We start from the raw sequence: 10,967 nt of genomic DNA, 5'->3' as shown, positions 1-10,967 counted from the left end.
AAACATTCTATGACGATTATGTAATTTCTAAAGTTTAGAAATTATCTATCCTAGCCTTAACCATAAATTAAGTGAGTTTAATTTAATATTAACTCATTAAATCAATATTACATCTGAAGAAATATACACATATATTTCCATAAAGACTGTAATAAAATTCTTTTGTACAAAATATTAATTGTGACAATTTTTTTTAACGGGTAGGTAATACCCGAGAGATATATAAATTCACAATTAATATGTTACATTCTTCAAATCTGATTCAGCAAATCATCCATTATACTCCCTACTTTCACAACAATATACATTCTTTTATAGAAATCAAAACAACCATACTCATTCAATAATTAGAAAGGACCCGTTCATATATATTATAAACGATTCACAATAGTTGATTACATCGCGAGGTATTTGACCTCTATATGATACATTTTACAAACATTGCATTCGTTTTTAAAAGACAAACTTTCTTTACAACGAAAGTTGATGGCATGCACACCATTTGATAATACATCCAACTATAATTGACATAATAATAATCTTGATGAACTCAATGACTCGAATGCAACGTCTTTCAAAATATGCCATGAATGACTCCAAGTAATATCCTTAAAATGAGCTAATGCACAGCGGAAGATTTCTTTAATACTTGAGAATAAACATGCTTTAAAGTGTCAACCAAAAGGTTGGTGAGTTCATAGGTTTATCATAACAATCATTTCAATATATTAATAGACCACAAGATTTTCGTTTATAAATATATGTACACTCGCAAGCGTATAAAAGTATTCTATAAGTTGTAGGCACTCGGTAACAAGCCTTAACGTTCATGTTTTACCCTCTAAAAGTACACCGAATCAGGTGTGTTATATAAACCTCGAAGTACTAAAGCATCCCATAGTCAGGATGGGGTTTGTCAGGCCCAATAGATCTATCTTTAGGATTCGCGCCTACCAGTCATACACCATTAGTTATAGTTACCAAGCTAAGGGGATATTTCTGGTTTAAACCTACGTAGAATTAGTTTTAGTACTTGTGCCTATTTCGTAAAACAGTTATAAAATATGCATGTATTCTCAACCCAAAAATATATAATGCAAAAGCATTTAAAAAGGGAGCTATGAAAACTCACCATACTGTATTTCGTAGTAAAAATACATATAACGTCTTTTAACAAGTGCAAGGTTGGCCTCGGATTCACGAACCTATATTAATTATATATATTTATATGTTGGTCAATATTTGTCTAACAATTTTTGGTCAAGTCATAGTGTACCACAATCCTAATGCTCGAGACTAATATGCAAAAGTCAACAAAAGTCAACTTGACCCAAAATGACTTCTAAAATTTATACGTGTTTATTATATAACTTAACTATAGTCGTTTTATATATTTAAATATATTTATTAGATTTTATAATAATAAAAGTCATTTATTAATAAAAATTTATATTAACGTTTATATATAATATATACTTTTATATATCTTAAGTAGTAAAATTTATAAAGTTCACTTAATATCGTAAAACTATAGTGGTAAGTATTATTAATGTAATTATATTACGCGTGGTGAAAAATATCTTTGTATCCCCTATTTATTTGATAAAATAATATTGATCATAATAATAATAAGTAAAAGTTGTATTATTTTGTAAATAATAATTATTATTATTCTATAACAATATTTATATTTACTAAAAATGGTATTATGATAAAATGATAATACTAACATAATAGTAATAATGATATTTTATAATAACAATGATATTTCTATTAAAATAATAACGACGATAGTAATAATAATCATTTTAACAATAATACTAAAATTCAGTTGACTATAACTTCTAATCCGTTCATCGAAACTATTCGATATCTAAATGAAAAGTTCTTAATTTTTCGATAGCTTTCCAATGACATGCATATCATATACCCTATCTCAGTAGCATATGTATCTAATTCAGGATTCAACAAACCTATCTAAGGACAATATCGAATGTACAAGCATGCATAATCCTATATATTCGAGCACTAGTCAGGGATACACTATTGATATATAAAAGTTAAGTTATGAGTGCTCACGTATCAATATTGAGATTCAATATTGCAGGAAAGTACGTAGACGCAACGGAGATGATAAACACTAGATTGACCTCACGAGCATACCCATGAACCATACCCATCACCTCCATAGCTATAACCCATAATTTCCTTAGCTTCGACTCATTAAAAAAACTATTTTGAAATCACTCGGACATCACTCCGTCGTAATATTTTATGTATACTAATAATATCTTGAAATAATACAGAGCAAATATATATATATATATGTATATATATATATATATATATATATATATGTATATATATATATATATATATGTATATATATATATATATGTATATATATATATATATGTATATGTAAATCAATTGAGAGAGTTTAGAGAAATATATTTTCAAGTTTCTATGAAATAATGAAACCTATTGAATTCTATTTATAATAGATTTTTGAATTATTAAAGTGAATTATTAAAGTATGAATTATTAAAGTGAATTATTAAAGTATGAATTATTAAAGTGAATTATTAAAGTATGAATTATTAAAGTGAATTATTAAAGTATGAATTATTAAAGTGAATTATTAAAGTGAATTATTAAAGTGAATTATTAAAGTATGAATTATTAAAGTGAATTATTAAAGTATGAATTATTAAAGTGAATTATTAAAGTATGAATTATTAAAGTGAATTATTAAAGTTAAAGTAAAGTAAAGGTAAAGTTAAAGCATAGTAAAAGTATAAAAACTATATATGTATAATACGCGTATAAATATATATAATATTAATTTAAATCGTTATATATATTTAATGAAATAAAATATAAATATCGTTATATTTATTATACTGGTTAAGTAATGAGTTGTCAAAAGTGATTCTAGATATTTATAAAAATTATATACGTTTTAATAATAAAGTTCTTTTTAAACTGAAAATGTTTTTGTACGTTTGAATATTTATTATATTATAATATTAAAGTATATTAAAGAATATTTATTATATTAATATTAAATATATAATAATATTATTATATATATACTTATATTAATATTTATTGTAATGAAAGAATTTTTAATTACAATCTTTATGAAAACATATATACATATATGTTTATTAATATATTAATATATATTAATTGTTAATATATATTTTATTATTTTATTTTTTTGAATGATATTAATGAATATTTTTACTAGTAATATTATAAATATATATATTATTAATATTACCAATAATATTAATATATATATATTAGTTAAAATACAGTAATGCGACTATCAGTTAGGGTTATATTTAATTTTATCTAGTAACTGATAAAATATATATATATTAATATTAGGGTCATTGTTAATGTTCAGAATTATCTCATTACATAATTAATATATATATATTAATATTATTGGTAATATTAATAATAATAATTATTTATAATATTACTAGTAAAAATATTCATTACTAGGTTATAATATGAACTTGTCACTACAGGTGGTATCAGAGCGGTGGTCTTAGCGAACCAGGTCTTGCATTAGTGTGTATAACTGATAGTTGTTTAGATGCATTAGTGAGTCTGGACTTCGACTGTGTCTGCATGTCAAATGTTTTGCTTATCATTTTGTGTCGAAAATTACCTGTTTATCACTCTTAGTCAAGACACATCTTACTGCATTGATTGCATAGATAGTGTATAGATAAATTCATATCTTAGCATATCTGTTATTGTTACTTTTGCCTGACAGTTTCCGTAGATTCCTCCGTAAATTATGAGATTATAGTACTATATATGCATATGTAAATTATGTATTGCAAGGTACTAATCTACATCCGATAATCTATTTATTATCGAATATCCTTCATCTGATCGTAAAAGATGAATCCCTCAACCAGTTCGAGTCCCTCAGATTTCGATAGCTATTCCGATAGCTATTCCGACAGCTATTCCGATATGGACTTCCACTCGAGCTCCAAAAGCAGTGTAACCAGAATGAATCAATCAATTAGCCATCATCTATTCTGGATGAATTGGAGATGAGTTCGTAGTCGACTTAAGCAATGGAGACACGAAGAAAGCGATCCTTTCCACCAACCAAATTATCCTCTTGACGATGAACTTGAAACACTTACCGGCGAACCTGTTCGAGACACCATTTTCTCTCTCATTTTTAGAGTATCTCGCCACGATTATATTCTATCTAAAATTCTACACCTTATTCATCCGCTCGTTCCGACCGACAATCATTCCGGAGTAATAAGTCAACGAGCTTCGCGCACGAGTTATAACCTTGAAAAATATGGTGCAAAACGTACCAGCTTCAGCAACATCAGCAGCACCAGCAGCATAACCAGTACTACCAACAACTTAAGTTTCAACATCACACACCTCAACACCACAATCTATACCTCGAGCATAATAATCATTCTACATGACGTTCTACATCAATTATCCTTGTTTGACATAGCGATTATGTAATCTCTAATGGTTTAGAGATTATATATTCTTGTTCTAATGATAAATCAAATGAGATTAATATCATAATTGACTCATTAAATCCATGATTACATCTGAAGAAAATATATATGTATATATGTTTTCATAAAGATTGTAATTAAAAATTCTTTTGTACAAACTGTTAATGGTGAAAATATTTTAACGGGTAGGTAATACCCGAGGAATATTTAGATTTCACATTAATAAATTACACCGTACATTCTTCAAATTTGATTCAACGATCATTTACTATCCTATTTACAACCACCGATATACGTATCCGTTCACCAAAGAATAACTATTTTCATTCAAACTCAATTTCATATTTGGATTTTGACCTATCATAATCCAACAAGTGGCATAATGAAGAAATAATGGACACAATAAAAATTGATTTGAAACAGACTAATTAATTATAAGAAATTTTATTAAGAAACCACGCTAACAAGATCCTAGCTAACTGTTCCTAGCTAACTGTTAATTCCGTATTACATTTTATTTTATCGCAATTTAATTATCGCAATTTATTTATCGCATTTTAATTCTCGCAATTTTATTTATCGTCATTTAATTTCTGTTATTTATTTTACGCACTTTAAATATCGTGACACGTATACAAGGTTTTGACATATCATATCGACGCATCTATATATATTATTTGGAATAACCATAGACACTCTATATGCAATAATGTTGGAGTTAGCTATACAGGGTTGAGGTTGATTCTACAATAATATATATAGTTTGAGTTGTGATCGAGTCTGAGACATGTACACGGGTCACGATACGTATTATTTAATTCGAATATTATATATTAAATTATATATGAATTATTGGACTGTTAACTGTGTACTATCGACTGTGGACTGCCAACATTGGACAATTAAAATGAATTAAAATATTGATTATAACATATAAAACTAAATAATTCTTCAAGTTTGCCACTTGATTTCATCTTAAACCTCATTTGTATCTCAACAATTACAATCTGCATGCAAACCTTTCATGTTTCTTGAAAACACCTCAATCGAGAGGATGAACCAACCACACTTCATCTACAGAAAGAAAGATTGATGTGTATAGTTATGCACCTGAAAACTCTCGAAAACTGAGTAAACGTTTAACACGTAGCTGTGCTAATTCCTTTAGTGTTATTATTACCCAAAATAACTTTGCAGATCTTTTTCAAATTAGCCAATTTTGTCACAGCTCAAGCAAGTCAACTTCGAATTTCATTCGAAACAACCTTATTATAACCTTGATATATATGCGTACTCTTTTATTGTTACCGGGGAATCTTTCATATTCTACCGTATTACCAGCAGACGTACCAGCAACCTCATTGCTTTTTGGTTTAAATCTCTCCGATAAATCATTATATTTATTCATTGAAACCCTATCATATACTCATCCGCATCTTGTAACGAGAACTGCCATACCAATTATCGGGAATCAGCAATCAGTACTTTGAAAACGCACAGCATATCTACATCAACAGTTGTATGTATAACATTTATCTTTTAGAATTATGGTCTTTCATTCTGAAATTCTGAACAGCACTCAGTCTACAAATCAATACTCTGAATGTTGAAAAATCCGAATGAAGAAGCAGAAACTATAGACAACCGTAAACGACCTTAATCATCGGAAGTTTAATGATAAAGAATAGTATGTTGGAAAGGCTCAAAAAAAGTTGGAACTGGAAAACGGATTGAGCAAACTACGAAGGAGTCTCTAAACACAACACAAGAACTAAACTTGTACATTAAGAATCCTGATGATTCTGTTTCTGATGAAATCTTTAGCGAATACCTTTCTTTTGACTCCAAACTCTTGCGGACAAATTTTTTTCACCATCCTTCGATATTAGAAATTCCAAGATATCATCGTATCTTTCATTATAAATATTCTCCATATTTCTGAAGATATTTTTCATAACTATTCTTATCTGAAATTATTAATCTCTTCGTGCTATCAGTGTTACATCATATAGAAACTGTTAGTTTCTATATTCTGTAAACTTTCGAGCTTAAAATATGAATTTTATTGAAGTAATGTTGGGAACTGATGCATGAGTTAGTATAATATAATGACACTTGATCAACGTGATTATATTACAGTAAGTCATGCTAAGTTTTAATGGAACGTGATGATTCACAGACCATAACATCATCATGTGCCAGGTTACACGACTCTTACATTCTATTAAATCTCTAAACCAAATCAAGAACATATTTTTCTGATAATTCCATCTTTTCCAGTGACTTCTGATAATTTGGCAAATGTTTCGAAAATATGAACTGAAGTATAAAAGTTGAGAGTTATGGAAAATAATGGAACGAAAAAGGTTCATTTATAGTGGGAGTATCAGACGTTATAATCGAAACAGATTATCGCATTTAATTAAAGAGATCTTAATTTCCTTAAATCCTGAATAATCAGATCTTACAGATTTCCTAGATTTTCTTTAAATCCCTTGAATTCTGGAATTCAACCCTGACTGTGTCAAAAGTTAAGACGAATCTTTACTTTTCCTATTTCAATCTTTTGCGATAGCTTCACTCATACGCTTCAAGTAATCGAATCGTTTTATCTATATTAATCAATAATGATAAAACTCTATTAAATCACTCATATTCGTCATGAAAACATTTTTATTGTTAGCCATGACCACCTCACACAAATTTCGGGACGAAATTTCTTAACGGGTAGGTACTGTGACGACCCGGAAATTTCCAATCAAATTTAAACTTAATCTTTGTATGATTTCGACACGATAAGCAAAGTCTGTAAAGTTGAGTCTCAAAAAGTTTGAACTATTTATTAAATTTTAAAACTTCTTATATTTTACTTGGGGTTGGGAGTGAATAATTAAAGTAATTAATAGTTAGTGATCGAATTTTATACCATATTGACCAAAATAAATAAATATAGTAAATTTAAAAAAATGGTATTTTTCTAAAGACTTTTATCTGCCACTCATTAGCAATAGATCATGATATATTATTCCTATTAAAAAGTGTCGGCTGTTAACTATTTTTTTTTCGTTGTAAATTCTAAATATAGATTATTATGAACCCCACTTGTTTAATGATTGTTACAAAATTATTTCTATGGTTCCTGTTAATGGTGCACTGTGAAATTTCTTTATATGCTAGCAAAGAATGAAATTATTGGTCTAAGAAACAAGAATCATGAACCCATTTTGAGGTGTGTATGAAAACCATTTTGAATATTCGTTAATTTTTTTTAATTTTAATAACTAATAATGAAAACTACTGCTGGTTGGATTTTGAATATGTATGCACTTTCTTGATGTGTATGAAAACGAATCTTGTTTAATTTTGAATAAGGTTTATACATCACGAGCTAATACTATTTTTTTTCTTTTCAATATTCGTTTTCCTGTCTACTAAAATCCAACTGGTCGACCGTTTTATCAATATCAAACAAAATCAGTTATCGATCTTAATCCACTTTTATTATTATATGACATATCTAATATATACTATCTTTAGTTGGTTTAAGTATTGCTGCTACTAAACATGGTATCATTTAAAATCTCATTTATGCGTGACTTACATTTGGCAAACAACATCTTGTCACATTATTATTATTTTTTTATTTACTACACCATGTAACCATCACAAACCCACTCCTACTTCTATCTGCTGTCGACATAAAACACCTCAACCATGATCTCCATTTCATCACTTTCAGCCTTCCTTCATGCGACTACTATATCTATTTTTATGTTTCTATTTTTTATTTATCAACATTCACCACCTTCCATCACTACAACGTCACCCACAACCGTAAACAACCACTATAGCCGATCATCATCATCACCACCATTCGGTGACCACCTTTCGACAACAATTGAAACCGAACCATCACCCTCTTCACTCCTACAACCACCTCCTTTCTTGTTCTTTCTTCGTGATCCCAAAATCCACTCAAAACAATCATAAAGTAAATATCGAAATATCCGTGATCAATGCATGCCTATAATGTAACTACTATATGTTCTTTTCTCTATGATTTTGACGTACAAATTTAAAGCAACTACACCACTTGCTATTATATGCTCTAGTGGGACAAGAAGTGGGACAAAAAGTGAGACAAGAAACACGTGAAGCATTCTTTTATTTATTTATACCATGCACCGATTTCTAAAAATCCACCAAACATATATCATGAAATCGGTTGAATTGATATTTGGGCCGGTACTATATTTTTTTTTTCTTCGTGCACTTGTTGATGGGCCGAGACACTAGCCTATTGATTATATATTTTGTTGGGCCGATATCCATACCATCTTTTTTTTTGTGGGCTGCCGTTTTTCTTGTTGCATTTAGACCCAACAACATATATTTAGTAATATGAAGTTAACATTATGAAATGAATGATGTTACATGAAATGGTTACGCGATATTGAAGACTAGGAATAGGGTCGAGTATTATGAAATCACGATAATAAAGGGAGTATGAATATACGATAATGATTCGAATATGGTTACGTATGATGTTATCGGGTTAGCGGGACGTCGCGGGTTCAACCCTGAACTTGGGCATTTTTAAGGGCTACTTCATTGAGGTAGTTTACTTATTACTCCTTTTTATTATTATTATTATTTTTATTATTATTATTATTATTTTTATTATTATTATTATTATTATTATTATTATTATTATTATTATTATTATTATTATTATTATTATTATTATTATTATTATTAAGATTATTAATATTAAAGTTATCATTGTAAATAAAATTATCATTTTAATTAAAAGTGTCATATTATTAAAGGTATCATTATTATTATTATTATTATTATTATTATTATTATTATTATTATTATTATTATTATTATTATCACTAAACATAATTTATTATTATTATTAATATTATTATTATTATCATTATTTTTATTACTAGTATTATTATTATTATTATTATTATTATTATTATTATTATTATTATTATTATTATTATTATTATTATCATTATTGAAATTATTATTAGTACCATTTATATTAAAAATTATCATTTTTAAAACTATATTTTTTTATTATTATCATTAATAGGATCATTAATATTATTATCATTATTATTATTAGTATTATTATTATTATTATTATTATTATCAATTTTATCATTACTAATAATATTTTTAATACGTATAACATAACAAAATTTATAATTTTTCTTATTTAACTATATAAAAAGTATATAAGTTGTCAATATAAAAAGTATAACATTAATATTAATATAGATATATTTGTTAAATAAGTACGTGTTTTAATATATATATATATATATATATATATATATATATATATATATATACAAATGATATAGGTTCGTGAATCCGAGGCCAACCCTACACTTGTTAAATGTCGTCATATGTATTTTTACTACAAAATACAGTATGGTGAGTTTCATTTGCTCCCTTTTTAATTTCTTTTGCAATATATATTTTTGGGCTGAGAATACATGCGCTGTTTTATAAATGTTTTACGAAGTAGGCACAAGTACTAAAACTAATTCTATGTGGGTTTAAACCAGAAATATACCCTTAGCTTGGTAACATTAAACTACTTGTCTATGTACGGTAGGCGCGAATCCTAAAGATAGATCTATTGGGCCTGACAAACCCCATCCTGACTATGGGATGCTTTAGTACTTCGAGGTTATTTTAAACACACCTGATCTGGTGTACTTCAGAGGGTAAAACATGAACGTTAAGGCTTGTTACCGGGTGCCTACAATTTATAGAATACTTTTATACACTTGCGAGTGTACATATATTTATAACCGGAAATCTTGTGGTCTATTGAAACTATTGATAACTGTTGTTACTATAAACTTATGAACTCACCAACCTTTTGGTTGACACTTTTAAGCATGTTTATTCTCAGGTATGAAATAAACCTTCCGCTGTGCATTAGCTCATTTTAAGGACATTACTTGGAGTCGATCATCGCAATGGGACCAAATGTTGATGACTTCGTCCAGGTGGATAAGGACGGGTCACTACAAACCAACTGGTACATTTTTCTTTAATTTATATAAAAAAATACTAATAAATGTATTATTAATAATTAATAATAATAATAATAATAATAATAATAATAATAATAATAATAATAATAATAATAATAATAATAAATAAATAATAATGATTCTAATACTAATAAAAATGATATTGGTCATGTTAATAACAATAAAATGTGTTATTTTCTAATAGATATTAATAATAATACTAATTATAATAATATTATGATAATAATAATATTGATGATAATAATAATATAACAATCAAATTCACATCTACAAATTATATTTTTTTTAAATAATATTAATATTACCGATATTAATATTGGTATTATTACTAAAAGTAATAACAATAGTATTATAACAA

This window comes from Rutidosis leptorrhynchoides, chromosome 2 (assembly GCF_046630445.1).
Source record: "Rutidosis leptorrhynchoides isolate AG116_Rl617_1_P2 chromosome 2, CSIRO_AGI_Rlap_v1, whole genome shotgun sequence".
In the NCBI taxonomy this organism is placed as follows: domain Eukaryota; kingdom Viridiplantae; phylum Streptophyta; class Magnoliopsida; order Asterales; family Asteraceae; genus Rutidosis; species Rutidosis leptorrhynchoides.
Note: the sequence above shows the minus strand (reverse complement) of the source record.